General features: G+C 45.9%; 1 long non-coding RNA gene across 1 annotated transcript; it reads right to left on the reverse strand.

The window, feature by feature from the left end:
• Window positions 1-1,979: 1,979 nt before the first annotated feature.
• LOC139073958 (uncharacterized) lies at window positions 1,980-21,668 on the reverse strand. The gene is made up of 3 exons (XR_011523189.1): window positions 21,272-21,668; window positions 6,812-6,928; window positions 1,980-6,260 (listed from the first exon to the last, which is right to left on the reverse strand). It is a non-coding gene; the product is annotated as an uncharacterized lncRNA (long non-coding RNA).
• Window positions 21,669-22,031: the final 363 nt, after the last annotated feature.

Here is a 22,031-nt window from a genome sequence, read left to right on the forward strand (position 1 = left end):
GCAACTCAGACGGGCTGCTGATGAGAAGCGCCGCCACCTTCTCCCCCTGCACGTTGCTGAGACGCGGGACATAAGCGCATAAGTGTTTAAGACTTTAACACTTCAGTCTTCTCAGAACCTGGTCGGGTAGGGACGAGAGCTCTTCCTCACTCCCTTCATCCACATCTACCCGTGAACGGGTGCTTATTGCCAAGGCCCGGAAGGGACAGTGACCCATCAAACACATCCCACCTTCCAGCAGCCCCTGTCTAGGGGGTGGGAACATTCCCTCTGCTCAGCTGTGATGGACGCTGGTTGGAAGGGTGACTTTCACAGCGGTTTTGGCTCCTTGGTTTGCTGGCTTCAATCTGCATCCTCTTATCAGGAATACAGAATTGGCCCCAAACTGGAGCCCTGGGTCTGTGTCTCTGCGGCTGCCCGGCCCCTCCCCAGCATGGCATGGGGAGGCAGAGAACGAATCCTGGGGCTGGCAAATCCCTGGTCTGATCAGTGATCTGACGAGTGACTCATGGCTTTCAGATCTATCCTAGGAGCTTGTCTAGCATCTGCTGGCATACCTCCAGTGACAGGGTACTCACCTCCACGCCAAGCATCTCATTCCATTGGGAACAGCTCAGATTGAGACCAATCTTTTATATTGAGCTGAAATCTATCCATCTTGGGAAGGGTTAATGAGACAATCACTAGGCCCTCCTTGTCGGGGCCTCCCCCTCCCCCTGCTCTGCCTAGAAGCATTAATTCCATTATCAAATTGTCAGCCCTGGAGAATGAACTTTTAAAGGCTTAAAGCAAGGTAGGTTAATTAAAATCTTTGATCAAAGCCCCATAAATGGCATAAAACTTCTCTTTCTTAATTATCCTGGACAGTCTCACAAGCATTAAAGCCAAAGGGGAGACAATGAAGAGGGTGGGAGGTGGGGTGGGAGGTGAGGAGCTGGGAGGAGAATATCCTGAAAGCAACAGCCACCGGGATGGAAGCCGCCATGTGGACGCTGCCGTCAGTTCTCCACACTGGGGATACAGGGAAGCAGAGAAACCACCCAGCTTATGTCTTATGTGACAATTACTCACCCAGCACTTCCCGTGTCCATTGCTCCACTAGATGCCGGGAGCACAAGATGAAAGACCTGGACCCTGCCATAAGGAGGGGCCGAGCTCTCATGTGGAGACTGAGCATGGATCCTTGCAGTATGTGATAAGTACCACGGAGCAGAGTGGGCAGGATAAGGACTGCGGGGGCTCCCAACCCAGCCTGGGAAGGTCAAGGAATACTTCCCGAGATGTTGACCTTGAACCAGGACAAGAAGGATGTGTTGGAGACAGTCAGGAGAAAGTTAGGAGGAAGCTCGAGGCAGAAGGCAGAGGCCTGGAGGTGAGACTGGTCCAAGTTCAGCAGGAGGGAGAAGGAGGGTAGAGGTGGGCAGTGCTGAGAGATGAAACCAGAGGGCTGAGCAGGGACCTCACTATGTGGCACATTGTGCTAAGGACAGTTTCTGACAGCAGAGGGCCATCGTCTGGGGAATGAGGAGAGTCAGGCTACTTGGAGCAAGAAGGGACTGGAGGGGAGTGAGCCAGGAGGCAGGAAGCCCAGGTGGCGGACATCATCCAGGTGAGAGAAGGTGCCACCCGAGCTCAGGCAGTGGCTGGGCTCTCCTCTCGGTGTTGGAGAGAAGGAGATGGTCTCGAGGGATGTCTGGGATGAGGCAGGAGTCCAGGGGAGGACCAGGCTTCCTGACTGGGTGTCTGGGTGGGTGGTGACACTCACTGAACTAGTGAGCACAGGAGGGAGAGTGGGTTGAGGGCGGGGGCACATACGAGTTTAGCTTTGGACACTCTGAGTACGATGGGCCAGTGATCTAGTCACACCTCCACCTCTCCCACCCACCCACTCTCAACTAAAACCCTCAATGACTTCCCATATCTCTTAGGATAAAGTCCAAAGGGCTTGGGAGGGCCTTCAAGGTTGTGCTTGACCCCGCCCACAGCTCTCTCTGCAGTCCCATCCTGGGCCCTCTCTTCCTTGCCAACTGTTCTCCAGCCACAGGACTTCTATCTGATCCACAGAAGTCCCAGGTTCCTTCCTACCTCAAGGCCCTTGCACATTCTGGTCCCCATGTCTGGAATGCTCCTACTCTTGCCCTTTCCCCTCACTCATTCTCCAAATCTCAGTTTCACAGGGAAGACTTCCCTGCGCCCATTACAGCAAGGACTAGAGAGATTGAATGCATGGACCCCCAGCCCCAGTCCACCCCACACCCAGATTCTAACACAGTAGCTCATGGGGGACCCAGGAATCCTCATCTTTAACAAGCCTGGCAGGTGGTTCTAAAACACGCCATCCACGGACCAAGATCTGCAACGCCTCCCACTGCAGTGTGCCATCTCCCCCAGGAGAAAGTCTCAACCACGGAGTAACGTGGGACGGCAGCAAAGGGCGGCTGTGGAGGCCTTAACTGCGCCCTCCACTCTCCATATTCTCTGTTCCACTGTTAACATGCACGTCAATTATTAACACCATATTAGGGGTTGATTGGAACAATTACTGACGTGCAAAATTCATGCTTTTATAACCTTATGTAAACAAGAGCATCCTTAGAAAACCCTGCTATTTTTATTGATCTCTATTAATATACAATCCAAGTAAGAACAACGTACTTCCTATGGAACTGCAATTTCACGGGAATATCCTGACCCTCGCCCCTTGGACCAGGCTCCTCCCCTTAAAGCTCCTGTGAATTTGGGTGTGATGATGCTGAAACTCACCTGAGCCCTGCACGCCTGGAAAACAGCACTGGTCAAGAAACCCCCGCTACCACCCTCTGTGTGCTAGGGAAACGAATGGCTACCGCAAAGACCCATCCCTCCCCACGTGACCGAGCTTAGCTCCAAGGATGCCCCCCCGGTTTACCTCTGAGAGGTCAGACACAGACCCTCCCTATTCCCAGTCTTTGTCTCGTGAACGATTAGCTGAATTGTTTGTCCTCCTGAAACGAACTGGACACAGAGATAAACACTTTCTGTTCAACTGACCAACTCAGGCTCCCCCAACAGCAAAAACCATCCTACCTGTAACGCCCCCACCTAGAACTTGGCCGTTCCTCCCCACAAAAGTCTAAAGCAAAACCACCCTGGCAACATCGCATCTCCGGATCTGGGGAGATCTCCGTATTGCACAAATAAAACCAATCTCCTTCCGTGTCTGGCTGTGTCTTTCACAGGCGCCACCACTGTTAGCATCTGTATTTCAGGTAGTTGAACAAGGACCGGGGACAAAGTCACAACACAGCTTCCAACCGGACCCCTGATTATTAGCCAGAGGTGAGGCTTCTGCATCCAGGGGCCAGGGGCTACGAGAGCCCTTCTCTGAGCACAGGCAGTTGCAGGGGGCGTGGTACAGCAGGGAATCATGGGAGGAGAGGGGTCACCCCATTCAAAAAAGCAGGGGCCAGTGGCCTGGAGCCTCTCCAGGCAGATCCATTTCTCAGCATTCTGCAGCCCAGGTGGGAGCTGTGTGGCACCTCCCTCAGCAGCCCCAGAGCAAGGAAACCAAAGCTCTCCTGAGTCACCGCCTTCCTGCCTCGAATCCTTTGTTGCTTCTGAACATAGAAGAGCGCAGCGTTGAAGAGTAAACTGAGGCATGTTAAAAATTTGAAGAGATGGGGGCTGGCCCGGTGGCAGCAGTTAAGTTCACACGTTCCACTTCAGCGGCCCAGGGTTCGCCGGTTCGGATCCCGGGTGTGGACATGGCACCGCTTGGCACGCCATGCTGTGGTAGGCATTCCACATATAAAGTAGAGGAAGATGGGCATGGATGTTAGCTCAGGGCCAGTGTTCCTCAGCAAAAAGAGGAGGATTAGCAGTAGTTAGCTCAGGGCTAATCTTGCTCAAAAAAAAAAAATTTTTTTTGAAGAGGTTATTTGAGCAAAAGTCTGTTGAAATCAGGCAGCACCAAACCGGCAGTGGTGAGGAGCCCTCTGCGGGAGCCGGTACAGGACAGGTAGAGCAGACGTGGGCAAGGCAATCGATTGGCTGCAGCATTAGCAGGTGCCATGTTTAGGCAAGCCTGGTTGGCTGTTTATGATGGGTTGTCCTTAGGTTTGGATTTCTTAACCTTGATTTACAGGCTCAGGTTTTGGTTTGCTTACACACAGACCAAGGCATTGGAACCCCCTGGGTCTAACGGCCTCCTTGTTTAATTAATTTCACAGCAGCCGCCAAGGTGGGGTTCTGGTGGTTGACACTCACTCTTCCACCTCCCTGTCTGTGCTCAGGCTGCCTCCTCCACCTCAGATAGGCTTGCTGCCTTCTCTGCAGGTCTGCTCACCCTTCTGGGACTGATTCAAATGCCCCCTCTTCCAGGAAGCCCTTCTGGCTGTTCCCTCATCTGAAACCTGGGGAGGGCTTGTTCTCAGGTACTCAGCTCTCCAGCTGTGCTGCTGTCTAGCTTACTAACACCATGAGTCCCATGCAACAGCACTGCAGAGCGGGAAATGAGCAAGTCTTGGAACCAAGACATAGGTTCATAGCCCCACTTGACTTCCAGTTACCAGGGGCGTTCAGCAAGTCATTCAATTCCCACTGAGCCTCTGTTTCCTTGTCTGTGAAATGGGGGTAGCAATCTGCCCAGGACCCGCCTGGGATCTTGTCAGAATGCAGACTCACATTCAGTGGGTCTGGGGTGAGCCTGATATTCCGTATTTCTAATAAGGTCTCAGGTGATGCCATTGCTGCTGGTCCAGGATCACGCTTCCAGTAGCAAGACAGAATCTATTCAGTTCCTGTGCGGCATAGAGTGTGTTCTAGAGGGCTGGGCCCATATTAGGGGCTCAATAAGTGGGAGGCTTTATTACTGCAGTTGTGATCTCCATCAGCAGTGCCTGACATGCCGTAGGAGCTGGAAATTACAGCAGCTACCATCATGATGTGTTATCTCCCTGGCTACCTGGCCAGTGTCCTGAGGGCAGGGTATGTGCCTAATTCCTCTGTCAAAATGCCTTGCACGTAGAAAGCAGAAGCATGCCACTAGGAAGGAAAGAACAAAATCTATGAAGCTCTGGGGGGTCCGCTCTGGGGAGACCCTTCTTCCCTGGGTTCTGAGCTTATATGCAGAGAATTATGGCCAACGAGGGGCCCGGCCACTGCCTACCCCACCCCACAACCTTGTCATGTGGGAGGAGGGCCAGCTTCCCCGAGAAGCCCCCCTCCTCTGAGGCCAATTTCTGATGGAAATGAGCTCCCTGCCTCAGCGCATCTGTAAGCTGAGAGAAACAGTTGGCTTCATAACCTTGGGGGAGAAAAAGACAAATAGAGGAGTCTCGAGAGATTTATCAGAGACCCCAGGAAGCTGTAAAACATATGTTGTAACAGATTGGTCCTTGACAGGCTCTAGCGACGAGGAGGCCCTTTCCCTCGCACACTGGCTGAGGCCAGTTAATGAGGACCCACTCCGCCTCCTGCCTGGGGGGCAGAGTTGTCCTCCTCCCATCCTAGTTGGGGGCGGGGATCCATCTGCAGAGCTTCAGTCTCAGGCCCCTCAAACCAGCTGAGAGGACTCTGCACCTGCTGAGAGCGCCTCCTGCCTGCAAGGCACCCGAGATGCAGGTGTGAGCCCCAGATGCTGAAGGCCCCTCACGTTCTTAGTGTCAGAGCCCACCTTCATGGCCCAGGTGTCTGGAGCCCTTCCACCTGTAAGGACAGGCAGGGGGAGCCCATTGCCTCAGGGATGGGAAGGGCTGTCACAGACTGGAACGGCAGTTCTCTGCCCTGGTTACACATTAGTCTCACCTGGGGGACTTTGAAAATATACAGATGACGGGACACCCCTCGGGAGTTCTGAATTCTGGGGTGCTACCTAGGCATCAGGATTTTTAAAAGCTCTCTGGTGATCCTATTGAGCATCCAAGGGTGAGAACCATTGACTTAGAAAAAAGTTATCACTCAGATTTAACTTTCAAAAGAGGGCTTTGAAACTCCCATATAACAATAGTCAGAGCATTTTTGATTTGCGAAAGAAACAGTTTTTCTTTCTGAATGCCACAAAAAGATCATAGCCTAGAGGGCCCAGATCACAGAGTTGGAAGGATGCTGGAAGGGAGATGACAGCAGTTTTCCACTGCAAAAGGTGTCAAATTCTCTAGGAGAAGAGAGCAATTGGAAAGGAGATGAAGTGAGGGAAACAGAGTGGAGATTCCCTCGCCCCCACGTTAGGCAGAGAGTGGAGGGTCTTCTGTACATCTCCCACCTGGAACCTCGGCAGCCACCTGCAGGAAGGAGGGGACAATGTCAGTGGAACAGGAGTGGTGGCAGAGAGTCCTCCTCCTGAGTTGTTCTCACCTCCCATTTGGCTCAGAGACCTGGAATCTAGAGACTATTATTGCACCCAAACTTTACAGACTTCTGCAGCTCCTGGGGTCTGGACAGCAGGGGATGCCAGCAGCCGGTACAGAGGCTGCCACCCAAAGACGTAGGCGCCTAAGAGTAGCAAAGAGCACAACCACCCCTCCCCCAGATGGATGGGGGAGGCAGCAGGAGGCGGGATGGGTTCACCCAGAAGTGGCTGAGCCGTAAGTTACTTTGAATCCAAGTTAGTTAGTTTCTGCAGAGTGGAAATGGGGGAGCCCAGCAACAAGCGAAGCTGAGTTATAAAAAATGAAGAAAGTTGCATTTCTGCACACCTGAGTGTAACTGTGAATCTTAAACCCACTGTGAGGTCTATTCGGAAAAGAAGAAATACCCACCACCAATGAATAGGAAGAGATGCGCGGTCTCAGCAGTAATCCAGGAGACACAAATCAAAACACCAGTAACGTACCATTTGGGTCTCTAGGACGGGAGGCGTTTTAAAATCTAACATCCAAATCAGCAAAGGTAAAGAAAGCAGCCTCTGATCCACTGATGGCGAGACGCATGTCACCTTTCTGGGGCACACCTGGGCAACGAGAATTAAAAGAAGCATGATGGGTGTACTTTTGGGGCAGCAATTCTAGGAATTCTCCTAAGGAAATAATCGAGGATCACAGAAAGCTTTGGGAACAGGAATTATTTATCAGAGTTTGTATTATGATCCTGAAAAATTGGTAGACAAGACCAATTGGTGGGCAAAAATATATTCCATTATGAAATACTCGTGAAATAACATAAACCGTTAAAGTAATTTTAGAAATATACTAGTGACTTGGAAAGGTGTTCACAATATATTGTCAAGTGAGGAAACAGTTAAAGATAATATGTTTATTGATTCCTACTCACTGTGTATGTGTATAAATATAAAATACATTTATATATAATAGACATATATGAAATAATTGAAGGATATACCTCCATAATATTAAGAATAGTTTTCTTGGGGCAAGGGCATTCTTATTCTGATTGCATTTCCTTCATTTTTTTTCTTAACTATATTTTCTCAATTTGCTACAGCAAACATGTATTATTTGTGATTTTCAAAGGGGATCTCTCATTAAAGATGGTGGATTAAACACACATATTTAGTACTGCTCTATCTCAAACCCCACCCAAACAACAATAAAATGATTTATTTTAAGGGATAAACTCATAAGATTTTTTTTAAGTGAAAAGATATAATTGCAATACAATTTTAGAAGCTGGAAAGCAGTTGGAGGAGTTGTAACTAAGAAATCTGAATTCTCAATCAAGAGCAAGGAAAGTCAGTAAGTGACCTGGTTTTCATCTAAGCCCGCCCGCCACTGCCACCACAGGCCACTGGAAATGGAGGTTAAAATGTGACTGAAACAATGTCATTGGATGAAAGTCTGTTTAAGAAGCAGCTAGACCCCAAGACCCTTTCCTCACACTGGCAGAAGGCTGAAGCCTTAGCCTCTGGAAATTCTCTTCTCTGGGGAAACTAAAACAATAGAGACCGGAGGACACCAGGGACAGCTGAAAGCAGGAGAATTAGCAAAAGTCCACATCCTCGATGTTGAACCCACCCCTGGGCCTTCTTCCCTCCTTCGGCTCCCAGAATGCCAGGCAGCACGTGGGAAGATCTTCTCTAGGTCATCTGACAATCCCAAAGGAAAACGTAAAGGTACCAACCTGGGGGTTCTCCAAAGACCACCCACTGTGAAGCCCACCATGGACAGGCTCCCCCCATAAGCACAGCTTCCAGTCAGCTTTTAAATAGAATCCACAACTAAGGCCCCTCAGACATTTGAGAAAAACTTTAATGTGAAAGACAGAAACTTAAACAAACATGGAAGGAAAAACAAATTGGAGGAAACAGAGACCATGCAGGGAAACGAGAGCTTAAAAAAAAAAACAAAAAAACATAGCTATCAATCATAGCAGGGAGGAAAGGAGTGCCATGGAAAAAGCAATGGAATAACAAAAAGAGCCCTGGAGAACTACAATTAGGCAGAAATGAAAAATTCAGTAGAAAGAAGATAAGGTTCAGAGAAATTTCCCAGAAAGTAAAACAAAAGACAAAGAGATGGAAAAAATATAAGATATTAGAGGACTGGTCCAGAAGGTCCAACATGCGGACAACAGGAGTTTCAGAAAGAGAAAGCTGAGGAAACAAAGGAGAGAAAACCACGACAGGAAAAAAACTGAATACGAATCCTCAAAAACTGCAGGACTCAGATTGAAAGGGGCCACCAGGTGCCCAGCACGGTGGATTAAATAAGCCCAGACTATAAGGCACATGCCCGGAAGTCATCAGAACAAAAGAAAGGTTCCACAAGTTTCTGGATTTCCACAAAGGACCAAGAAGCAGAATGCTTAAAACTTAGCAACACTGGAGAATTAGAAAACAATGAAGCAATGCCTTAAACATTCAGAGTGAAAATAATTTCCAACCTGAAAGTCTTCACCCAGCCAAGCTATCAACTATGTATAAAGGACAAATAAAGATATTTTCAGACATGTGAGATGTCGAACTGTCTGCCTGCCAGGCACTGTTTCTCATGAAGACACTGGGGAGGTGTTCCAGCAAACAAGGTGAGTGAGCAGAGAAAGAGAAACGGGATGGAGGGAGCAGGAGGGCCAGCGTGGGAGAGAGGCAGAGGACTCTCCAAGATGGTGAGACACAACGTCCCAGATGACAACCAGCAGCAGGCTGGGGGAACGCACAGCTCAGACAGGGGCTGGCCAAGATTTTTTTTCAAGAAAATGAAATGTACAGAGTACCCGATGCGTCTGAACACCTTGAGAAGAGATTTAGACAATTTGGCATTGGGTTGGTGATAAGTCCATGGAAAAACAATGAAATGAAAAACCCAAGGCAATTATTAACTGCATGGAAGACAAAAGGTTGGACAAGAAAGGGAAATGAAGCCTAGGACATTTCAGGATCCAGCTGAAAGTGACCTACAGAGGAGTCATATGGTACCCATCACAGGGTGATCACATGGAAACCAGTGCAGTCTGTTAGCAGGAGTGGGAATGAGGCGGGGGCGAGGGATGGGGCGGCTGGAGTGAAAGAGCTAAATCCTTGTCATCCACAGGGAGGAACAAGAAGGTAGCGCCTAAAACTGAAAACCCAGGAAACAGCTACGAGCTCCTATTTAAAGATAAGCGATTAAGTATCAAAAGAATGGACTAAAGAGCTGAAGATTGTTGCCTCTGCGGATGGAAAAAAGGGAGGAGGAACGTTTCTAGCAACAAGCTTCACAGACCTGTTGCACTCTTTAAATTATGTATAACTTTGAGAAAAAGAAAAAGAAAAAGAAATTACACCTTTTTTAACTTGGGCAGTCGAACTAAAGGATTTCTGAAGTCACTTTCAGCTATAACAGTCTGTGACTCGAAATTTTTTCAGGAATCACAATAAGCAGCCCTCTTGAACTCTGAGGTCTCTCAGCATCACTTGTCAGTTGTGAACTGACCCCCTTAAGTCAGCAAATAGAGCAGATTCTCATTCCCTCTGTGTACCTGGATTGGGTTCATTTGGGCTCGTCATCACCCTGAGCCATGCGAGTCAGTGGTAAAGCAGAGGGCGAATGAGATGTGGACGGATCAGCCCCCACAGACTACCCCACAACTCCTACCGTAGACGGACCCCTGACCCTTGCCAGCCAAGGGCATCTCCTGCCCCCTGCCGGGGACTCTCCCAGCATCCCCTCCTCCACAGCATCCCCTCTGCACCTTCACAGAGCTGCTGTGTATGTTCCCTGGGATGGCGCAGAACCCATTGCAGCAGACACCAGTCTTGTCTCCACCACCTGTTCACCACCAGCAACGCATTTGTGCCCCCTTCACATCCGCAGGGTGTGCTGGGGGCCGTGGCCTTGGGCTGAGTCACTGCCGGGAAACCATGCGGCAACCTCCAGCCAAAGAGCAGGTGACACCAGCAGCCACCAGCTTGGCCACCCGGTGAACACAGCAGCCCGAGTTTTCTCCACTGTTGAGTTAACATTTATTATTCTTAAAATAAAGTGGTGCCATGCAGCATTAATTCAGGAGAAGAAGCGGCAAATTCCAGGCCCTTTGGAAGGCTTATTTTCACAATGAATTAATGGGCGCTAATTTAGGACTGCGTCAACAAACGGGGCTGTGGAAGGAATTTCAAGTAGCTACTTGCTGCACGGGTCCTGGCCCCCAGCTGCCACCACATGACCACAGCAGCCCTGCTCCTCACAGTGCAAAATGATAGCAGTAATGGCTGACATTTACCGAGTGCTGCCTATGTGTCAGGCACCAGGCTAAGTGCACACGCATTATTCCACTCAATCTTCACCAGAAAGCCTTGAAGTGGACACTACTACTATCGTCCTTTTACAGAAGAGAAAATAAGCTTATGAAGGTGAAGTTGCTTAAGATGGCACAGGTTGGGGGCCGGCCCGGTGGCGTAGTGGTTAAGTTAGAGCACTCCGCTTCGGTGGCCCGGAGTTCATAGGTTTGGATCCCAGGCACAGACCTAGCACTGCTCCTCAAGTCATGCTGTGGTGGCATGCCACATAAAATAAGGAAAGACTGGCACAGATGTTAGCTCAGCTACATCTGTGTTATTGGCACAGATGTTAGCTACAGTCTTCCTCAAGCAAAAAGAGGAAGATTGGCAACAGATGTTAGCCCATGACCAATCTTCCTCACAAAAAAATTTAAAAAAAAAGATAGTACAGGTAGGAGGTGATAGAGCCAAGGCATGAACCTGTGCACTGGTGGAAGTCCCCGGGAAAATCCTCTCTGGGGGATCCAGTTGCCCTCAATTCACCACTTTGTAACCAGGTATTTTGCTTTTGCTCAGAGACTGTCCTCCAAGTTAGATGAAACTTACTAGACTTAGATATAAAACAGGCAGATGCAACTTGATTATAAGGCAGCTGCTCAAAGTTGGGAACAAGTGCTCTGCTTCAATATAAAAGAAATATAACTGAAAAGGAGTTCTGGGCTCCTCTTGCCTAAACAGCCCTGCCACTGGATCCCTGGCTGTTCTCATAGTTAGTATCAACCCTGTGACCAGCTTTGCTGGCACTTTGGCCTTGCCAAGATCTTCAGGCAGGATTACTGTCCCTCCAGGCGAGCGAGGTTGCCCTGCAGGCTGCTAGTGTGCCCCTCCCTGCCCTTCACAGGTCCCAGGGGGTCTGCCAGGATGGATGAGGCTCGGGGACCTTCTGTTCACTGCTGGGCTAGCGAACCCTTGCCGTTCCTTCTCGCTGGACCCAGGCAGGAGGGAAGTAAAGCTGGTCAGTCTGTTTTCCATGTCAAGACCCATTTGTTGGAAGCCAAAAGGAGCGTCTCTTAGCTCCAGCTTGGAACTAGAAAGGTTTGTTTGTAATCAACCAACCCTCCTCAGCACCTGCGTTCTCAGCCCCTGCTGGCACCACTTCCCTTCCCGTCCAAGAATCTGATTCGATTTAGCCACGTGTGTTGTAGCCTTTTTCATGTGGTAGACTTTTTGAGACCCTGGGAACATGGAGATGAGTCAGGCACAGCCCTGCCCTCAATAGTAGTTGACAGGCCAGCGGGAGAGCTGCTCACACGCACCCCCACCCCAGCGGAAGTTGGACAGCGGCAAACGTAACAGCTACAACAAAGGTCTCTAGAGAAGCGGACAACTGATGCCCCGTGTGTTAGTCCTGGAGGGCTTCAGAGAAAAAGCGACCAGGCAGAGATGGGAGAGGAAGGCACACGGGGGAAGTGGAACGAGGCGGGAGCTGAGGCAGGGAAAAGTGGGCATGCATGACACCTTCAGAGAACAGAGTGTCTGGGAAGAGGGACAGAACGTTCAGGGGGTGGGGAAGAGGAATAGCGGGAGATGAAACGAAGGATAACACCACAGGGCAGGAGCCTGGAATGTTCCAGCAAGGACTTGGGACATTATTCTCCAGGTTATTGGGAGCCATGCATGCCTTTGATCTGGTCTTTTTAGAAAGAGCCCGTTTGTGTCAGTTCAGAGGACAGATTGTGGGGAAGGGCGTGGCTACAGGAAAAGATCTGTAACTCAGCAAATCACCTCAGGCAGCCTCTTTTTAGTCACGGGTGGTAATGACATGTTTTGTGACATAAATCTCCTACTCTCTCCGACAAAGAGCACCCAAAAAACTCTTTCCGTATGTGCTCCTAGGCAGAAAAGCCTCTGAAGCTTTTTGGAAACATAGCTCACTGCCGAGTTGCAGCATCCGTCTTCTCGTAAAGAAACTCGGACGACAAAATCGTGATTTGCATTTACTGTTCTTTTTAAAAACCAACAGATTCAAGTTCAAGATGGTAAGTTGAATATACACATGTACCTCTCCTCTCTGCCCAATCTCATTAAAATGGCAGAAGAAAAAGAAATGCGAGGATAAGCTCATAGTTGCATTGGAAAATAAGGAAGAAGACCATTGGTAAAAGATAACGGTACGACTTTATACAGCAAACAGCCAAAATATACAAAGAAGAAAAGAGCTTTCAGAAAAATGAGGAGACGAAACTACTAGCATAGTGAAATACACTAACATGCGTCCTTATAAATCATCTCATAAGTATGCCAAAAAGTACAGAGAACTCAGTCATAGTTATAATGAACAAATATGACTCAGTAGATATCTCCAGGACTTCATAACCTACAAACACAGTGTTGTATATTTACAAAGACTGACCAGGACCAGACTTCAAAGAAAACTTCAGGAAATTCCAAAAATAGGATGTTGACAGGGTATATTCTCTGGGCTGCAATATAATAAAACAAGAAATACTTAACAAAAGAGAAATATCAAAGACTAATCTCAAAGCTTTCAAAAGCACTATTCAAAGGTAAATAAAAATTAAAATTATAGATCATTTAAAGATTAAAGAAGAAAAGTCATTATTTATAAAATCCCATCGGAGGAGGACTTAAGCTCAACTCAAAGAAAAACTGATCACCCAAAATACTTTTTACTATGAAACAAGAAAGAATGGAAACAAATCAGCTTTCAATTCCATAAGTTATGTGATAAGCTATGGGATTTTTTTTAAGGTATAATGAAAGATTTAATCTTTGTGGTTTAAAGCAAAAAAGAATGCATCAGAAAGAAAAAATTTTATGGAACTGAACAAACTAAAAATTGGTTATATAAAAATTTTGATAAAATGGACAGACATCTGGCAAGCCTGTGAAGAATTAAAAAAAAAAAGAAACACAAATACTCAATATTTTTAAAAAGTGAATGGAGATATAACAGGAGATTTAAGATTTCTAGAGAATAGGTACAATGTTGCCAATAACTTGAAATAACGATTTTTCTAGAAAATAAAAATTTCAGACTTGAGTCAGGGTGACAAAAGAATCTGAGAAGATCAAGGAAGGAAAGAAGAAACTGATTACATTGTCAAAAAACAACCACCAAAAAAGGCACCAAAGTCAAAGTCTTTACAGGGAATGTCTGTTAAACATTCAAGGAATGAACGCGTCACACGTTGTTTAAACTGTTCTGTAGCCTAAGAAAAAGTGGACACCCTCTCAAATCACTGAAGGAAAGAAGGAAAATCCTGAAGACGACAGCATGCAAACACACCATGTATGCCTGTGCCCACACACACCAAGAATGTATAAATAAATTCGCTTACGAATACAGATGTAGCAATTCTAAATAGAATATTAGCAAATTAAATTTAGCAGTGCATTAAAAGAAGACTTCAGCATGTACAACTAAGATTTATTCTAGCAATACAAGGATTGTTCGACACTAGCAAAAATATTAACGTAATTTACTATAATAAGTTACCCAAAAAATCTACTGAGAGTTCTGCTTCCAGAAAGATGGAGTAGACGTTATTTTGCTTATTCCTCCTGCTAGGTACAACTAAAATCCCTAGACATTATGCACAAAAATAACCATCAGAAGACTCCAGAAGGTGGAAAAGAAGGCAAACTGTCTTAGGACTTTGAGACCCAGGGAACAACGTGGTGGTGACATCCCTGGGTTTTCTCTTTGCCACAGGTATACCAGACACAGAGTTGAATAAGCTGGCCACCCAAACACCAATGGTGCAGACAAAAAAAAGCTCAGGGAAAGCCTGTTCTCTCAAGCCAGAGGACCAGGAACAGAGCAACCTACAAAGGCAGAAAACCTTTAGATCATAACTGCTTTACTCCAGCAAAACACAACAGAAAAATACTGCAGCCCCACCCCTACACACATCAGCAAAGGCCAGGTGGAGAGCCTTGACCTTCGCCCCCACCAGGCAATAACAACGCTCCCCTCCCCAATGGGCTGGTGTCAAATGAGGCCAAGTGGAGAGTCAGGACTTCCACCACCACACAGAAATAACAAGGACACACACTGCTGTGTTGTCACAGGAAGCCACAGGAAGAACAGTAATGAGGCAGTCCTGCTCCCTCCACCAGCTAGGGAGATTTCAGTGCGGGCCTACTGGGGAACCAGAAATCCCAGCCACCCCCAGTGAGGACCTCCCCGACTCTGGTGTCAATGGAAGCCAAGTGTGGAACCTGGACTTCTACCCCTACCTGGCAGTAAGGAGGCAAGGCCCCCCTCCCCTTATGGAGTAGGATCAGAGGAATCCAAATAAAATTGGAGGTTTAAATAAGATTCAGAGTCTCACAACATAATACCCAAATAGTCAAGGTTTGAACTGAAAGTTAATTATCATACTAAGAAGCAGGAAGTTCTCAAACTGAATGAAAAAAATATAATCAGTAGATGGAGGTGTGGGTTGAATTATGTTCTCTCCAAAGTATAAGTTGAATTCCTAACCCCCAGTACCACAGAATGGGACCTTATTTGGAAGTAGGGTCATTGCAGATGTAACTAGTTAAGATGAGGTCACACTGGAGTAGACTGGGGCCTTAATCCAATATGACTAGTTTCCTTACAAAAAGAGAAGAGACACGGAGACAGACAGACACAAAGATTGCCATTTAAAGATGGAGGCAGAGATTGAAGGGATGCATCTACAAGCCAAGGAATGAACGCCAAGAACTGCCAGCTGTCACCAGAAGTTAGGAGAAAGACATGGAACAGATTCTCCTCAGAGCTCTCAGAAGAAACCAACCCTGACGACAACTTGATTTTAGACTTCTATCCTCCAGAACTGTGAGAGAACAAATCCCCATTGTTTCTAGCTACCCAGTTTGTGGTATTTTGTTATAGAAGCCCTAGGAAATTAATACAGGTGACAACACTGGTACAACAGAGTTGTTGGAATATCTGATAAGGATTTTAAATCGATCATCATAAAAATACTTGAATGAGCAATTACAAACACAAAGCAAATGCAAAAACAGGAAATCCCAGCAAAGAAATAAAAAGTCTCAAAAAAGAAACAGAAGATATGAAGAATCAAATGGAAATTTTAGACTTGGAAGTATGGTAACCAAAATGAAAGACTCAATGGATGGGCTCAACGGCAGAATGGAAGGGACAGAGGAAAGTCAGTGGACTTAAATACAAAACTATAGAAGTTACCTAACCTGAACAACAAAGGTAGAATAGACTGAAAAAAATTAGCAGAACCTCAGGGACTCGTAGAACTAGGATGCAAGTTCTAATATCTTGTCATCAGAGTCCAGGAGAACAGGATAAAGAGGGTGGGACTAACAAATTACTCAAAAAATGGCTGAAAACTTCCCAAATATGTCAAAAGACATAGAGCTATAGATTCAAGAAGCTGAGTAAATTCCAAATAGGATAAACCTAAAGAAATTCACACCAAGGCACATCATAGTCAAACTTCTGAAGTTTAAAGAGAAATAAAAAGCCTTGAAAGTAGCAAGATAGAAACAATACCTTACCTATAGGGAAAAAACTATTTGAATATCATATTTTTCATCAGAAACCAGGGAGGCCAAACACAACATATTTCAAGTGCAGAAAGAATAGAACTCTCAACCTGGAATCCTAGGTCCAGTGAAAATATCCTTCAGAAATGAAGGGAAATCAAGGCATTCTCACTTGAAGGAAAATAAAGAGAATTTATTGCCAGTAGATCTACTCTAAAAGAATGGCTAAAAGAAGTTCTCTAAACACAAAGGAAATGATAAATGAAGGAATCTAGGAACAGCAGGAAGGAAGAAAATAATACGCAAAAATATGGTTAAATAAAATGGCTTTTCCTTTTTGTGTTTTCTAAACTATGTTTGACAATTGAAGCAAAAATGACACACTTTCTCATATGATTCTAAATGTAGGTAGAGGAAACATTTAAGACAATTATACTATAAATGGAGGATAAAGGATGTAAAGAGAGCTTAGATTCTACACTTCACTTGAACTGGTAAAATTATGACATCAGTAGACTGTGATAAGTTATGTATATATAATGTAATACCTAGAGAACCACTAAAAGAAAATACAAAGAAATATAATCAAAACACTATAGATAAATGAAAATGGAATTCTAAAAAGTGTTCAAGGAACTCACAGGAAGGCAGCAAAAAGAAAACAGAAATAAAAAACAGAGAAGAAAGAAAGAATAAAGTGACAGAATTAAGCCCTAATATGTCAATTATACTAAATGTAAATTGTCTAAATAGACCAATTATAAGACAGAGGTTGGGAAAGTTTATTTTAACACATGACAACTATATGATGTCTACAAGAAAGTCACTTCAAACATAACAGTATAGGCAAATTGAAAGTAAGAAGATGGAAAAGATGTGTCATGCATCAATCAATAGAAAGCAAGAGTTCTTATATTAATATCATATAAAGTAGACTTCAGAGCAGAGAAAATTATGAGAGACAGTTAGGGACCTTATATAATGATAAAAGGGCCGATCTTAAATGTGTGAGCACCAAACACCAGACCTGCAAAATATGTGATGCAAAACTGGTAGAACTTAAAGAAGATCTAAGCAACTCCACAGGTATATTTGGAAACTTAAACTCTGTTCTCTTAACAACTGATAGAACAACTAAGCAGAAAATCAGCAAGAACATAGAGAAACTCAACACCATCAACCACCAGATCTAATCAACACTTATTAAATACTCCATCCAAAAACAACAAAATACACTTTCTTTTCAAGAACCCACAGAACATATACCAAGATAGATTATATCCCGGGTCATAGAACAAAACTTGACAAATTCAAAAGAATTGAAATCACGTAGAGTGTGTTCTCTGACTACAATGGAATCAAACTAGAAATCAATAACATAAAAGTAACATGAAAATCTCTAAACACCAGGAAACTAAATAACACACTTCTAAATAACCCAAAGTTAAAGAAGAAGTCTCAAGGGAAATTTTAAAAATTATATCTAACTAAATGAAGATGAAAATACAACATGTCAGACTTTGTGGGATGCAGCTAAAGCAGCACTGAGAGGCAAAGTTATACCACTAAATGCATCCATTAGAAAAGAGGAAAAGTTTCAAATCAATAATCTAAGCCTCCACCCTGAACCATGAAAAAGAATAGCAAAATAAACCCAAATCAAGTAGGAGGAAGGAAGTAATAAATATAAGAACAGAAATCACTGCTCGAAAACAGAAAAACAACAGAGAAAATCAATGAAACAAAGAACTGCTTCTTTGAAAAAGCTCAATAAACTTGACAAACCTCTAGCAACACTGACAAAAAGAAAATAGAGAAGACACAAATTAACAATGCAGACACCAAAAGAATAATAAGGGAATACAATGAATAACTGTGTACACATACATTTGACAGCATCGATGAAATCGGCCAGGTATTTATAAATAAATAAGAGAATTGATAAATGGGCAAAAGACACAATGAAGTGGTCTCTAGAGAAAAACAAATACATATGGCTTATAAATAAGTAAAAATACTATGTTCCATCTCATTCATAATTTATAATTGGAAGCAAGATACCATTTTCACCTACTAAGAGTTTAATAATACACAGGTTTGGCAAGGAGTAGAGAAGCATGCTCTGTCATATGCTCCTGGGGGTAAGTATGAGAGTTAGCGCAACGTCTTTGGGAGGAAAGTTGTTGATGTCTCTCAAAGTTTAAATGTACATGCCCTGTGACCTTCAGTGCTACTTCTAGACATTTATCTCACAAGTATGCTCACAGATTTTCGTAGAGACATTTGTACAAAAATATTCAGTGGTCATAGAAGATTAGAAGCAACTTGAATGTCCATGAAGAAAGGACTGGTTAAATCAGTGGAGTACTGTACAGCCATGAAAAAGGATGAGGCACAGCACAATCTACAAGAAGCATAATTAAGTGAAAAATACAAGGTGTACTATAATGCATAGAATTTTTCTAGATGGATATTGGAGAATAGCTGCCTCTGAGAAGGCCAAGTGGGGCTCCACGCCCTTCTGTATCTACATTTCCCAGAAGAGAGAGAATTAGAAGGGCTCATGCCTGTGTGAGAATTTAAGACTTTATAACAGTGGCAAAATTTTCTGTTTGTTAGGTTTTTCTAGTTACATGAGAAATAGATGCTCATTGCAAAAAGCCAAAGAATGCAGAGCTGCATAAAGAAAAAGCCAATAATCTTTGCCCCTGTCCATCAATTTTGCACCTCCTCCCCCAAGGACACTGGTGTTAACAGTTTAATGTGAACCCTCACACACTTTTCTGAGCGCTTGCAAGCACACACAAAGATAGGGGTAGAGTTTTTGTTTTGTTTTTTCAAAAATGTGATTATACCACCCACCTTACTCAGTAACAATAGAAATCTAACTCACTCTTTTTTAATAGCTGCATAATATTCCGTAGCATGGCTCTGCCGTTCTTTAGTCAACTGCGCTCTCATCTATGAACATTCCAGTACACTCATGCATTGCTTAATGACAAACATACATCCTGAGAAATGTGTCAGACCATTTTGTCATTGTGTGAGCATCACCAAGTGTACTTACACTAACCTAGATGGTATAGCCTACTACACACCCAGGCTACAGGGTACTGATCTTATGAGACCACCATTGTATTTGCAGCCCATTGTTGACCAAAATGTCGTTATACGGCACGTGACTATATTATGCCACTTCAAATATTGAAAGAAAAACAGTTCTTATTCTACTGTCCTTAAGTACTGGCATTTTCACTTTTACAGGATAGAGTGCCAGAAAGAAGATACTGGTCAAAAGGTGTATATTTTCCTAGTAACAAGAGAAAAACCAGTGCATTTAATTTTTAATTCTTTAAGTGTCTATTTTGGTGGTGTATCCAAAATGAGGTGTCAGCAGAGGAAAAGGAGGATCCCAGACAGAGTCACGGAGAAGGTGGCCTGTGAGCTGGAGCCTGAGAGAGGGGTGGCAGTTTACCACGCCACACAAGTTAAGTGTGGGAGGCGTGGGGAAAAAGAGAAAGTGGGCAGTGGTTCCAAGGAAAGGGCCAGCACGTGCAAAGGCTTAGAACCTTCAGAAAACGTGGCCTGGGAGAAGACCGTCGCTGCTGACCAGGGGAGCAAGGGTGGGCCAGCAGACCAGAGGAAAGGTGCTCCAGGGTGCTCCAGGGTGCTCCAGGCACAGGGAACAGCCTGAAGGTGAGGACTTACATAAGAGCATCTGTGTGTTAAAGCAGATGGCGGGGGGAGCGGGGATGGGGGGCAGTGGGGCAGGGAAAACAAAGATAAAGACATCTGATTTACTCTAAACCCAATGAGATTCATTGAGAGAATGACATGATCAGATCTATTTTAGCAAAACCACTTGGGAGAAGAATATCATCAACAGAGGAGTCAGGGGGTGGCGTGCTCCGAAAAGGGATGCGTTTACAAAGGCCCACAAACCATTGCAAGGCAGCTCTCAGTGGAAGCGCTGGAAAGCTGGGTCCCCAGAGGGTGAAAGGGCAAGCTGCTCAGTTACGTGTCCCTGTGGCCTCCTCTAGCAAGCTCCAGTATCCACAAGCCCAGTGTCCACAGAAGCCGTGGACGAACAGGGCTCATTAATGCCAAGGGTGTTTATTCACCTGGGTCAAGGTCACCCCAGCGATCACGCCCTGCACCCTTCACTGACCGCTCCAGTCCAGCGCTCTGCCAGCCCCCTCTGCACGCCAGCCGGTGATCACAGACTTTCTTAAGCATGTCGACATTGCACCGCCCAATTTCACAGATGCTCCTCCCCAGCAGGGCTCCAACTTGGCCATCCGTCTCCCGTAGAGCTGGAACCGGGGCTCCAACCCACAGGCGGTCAGCACATATGTGCTGATGGTCAACTGGCTGCTCATTGATTGACTGATTATCACTCAAGTTGCCTGAGGTTTAATGGTTTCAAAAATAGAAGGGTGCAGGAGTTGATTTTTCCCCTTCATTCTCCTCCTTTGCAGAAACCATCCTGAAAATAAAGTCAAAATGCCAAGTCTGCTCTCCTCCCAGTTTGAGAAGAAAAAGTCTTCACTTCCTTCCAATACATTGTCTTTTGCATAAAGAGACAATGCTCCTAACCCCATCCCTTTTCTCAAGGCAGGAGAACCAGCTCGGAGCTCTGCTCAAAGCAGAGAACATGGACCACAAAGAGCCATGTGAGACATTCCCACTTGTGACAGCCCCCAGGTGTCCCCAGCAGTTGGGGTGCATCTCAGAGCTCTCTGTCTGTGGATGGATAGAGGAGGGCTCCTTTGATGGCCAGATTCAAGGTCCAGATTGAAGCGGGGTTCAGCTCAGCCTGTGGCTTGAGGCACCTACCCAACTCTCACAGCCTCCCGGGACACCTGGGTGTCCTCAGTCCCAGAATCTCCCCCCAGAATTAGGAGGCCCAGGGCAGCTTCTCAGATCCAAGCCCTCAGCTGGTGACGTGCAGGGTGGCCCTGCCGGGCGCTGGAGCTGCCTCAGAGTCCACGCTACAGCGCGGCCTGGCCAGCGTCAGCCTCCCTCTCAGAAGCGCTTTCTCTCCCACCCTGGCACCTCCTCTCAGAGAGGTTATCTGAGTGTGTGCTGGGCACAGCAGTGGCTCACCTGGACATCACAATGACACAGCAGCCCTGGCGTCTACTCCACTCTGTTGTTTGTCTCTCCGTCTGGCCCCACGGGTTGCCGTTCCACAATGAATCAGGAATTGGGGAAAAAGAAAGAAAAAGTCACTAGGCCAGCTGGTTTTCCCACTGAGGACTTCTGAAACAAGCTGCCGGGAAGTCTGTTGATGAGAGGCCTGTAGTAACCCCTCGCTCAGCCACAGCTGAGCCCTGTCGTGAATTACTAGCCCCCTGGGTCCTGGAAGCTGGTTTTCCAGTGGCCGGGACTGAGGGAGAAGGAGGGTACTGAGTGGGGTGCGTGGAACAGGAGAGAGGGCTTGGTCGCCTAGGATGAGGGAAATGTGCCCCTGTTTTGACCAAAGATGGAAGAAACCGTAGACCTTGTCCATGCTAAGGGTACATTCTACAACCAGACACGAGCTTCGTTACGTGGCCTGTGGCCAGAGAAACAGTGCCATCCTCCTGGTACACTGACACATTTTGTACTAACTGAATCCCGCTGCAGCGGAATCTCCCTGGCATTTTGAAATAGCGCTGCTGAGGGAAAACATGATCCAGACATCAGCTGTGTGGCCTGGTTGCCAAGAGCCACAGGGGAAGGGCCAACATGAGGGGACGTCCTCCAGTCGGACGGCTGCTGCTTCTAACACAGGAACTGGGAACCCGTGGCCCTCAGGCCAAATCTGTGAGCAAAGAATGGCTTTTACATTTTTTTTTTTTTTAAGATTTTATTTTTTCCTTTT

This window comes from Equus przewalskii, chromosome 10 (genome assembly GCF_037783145.1).
Source record: "Equus przewalskii isolate Varuska chromosome 10, EquPr2, whole genome shotgun sequence".
NCBI lineage: Eukaryota > Metazoa > Chordata > Mammalia > Perissodactyla > Equidae > Equus > Equus przewalskii.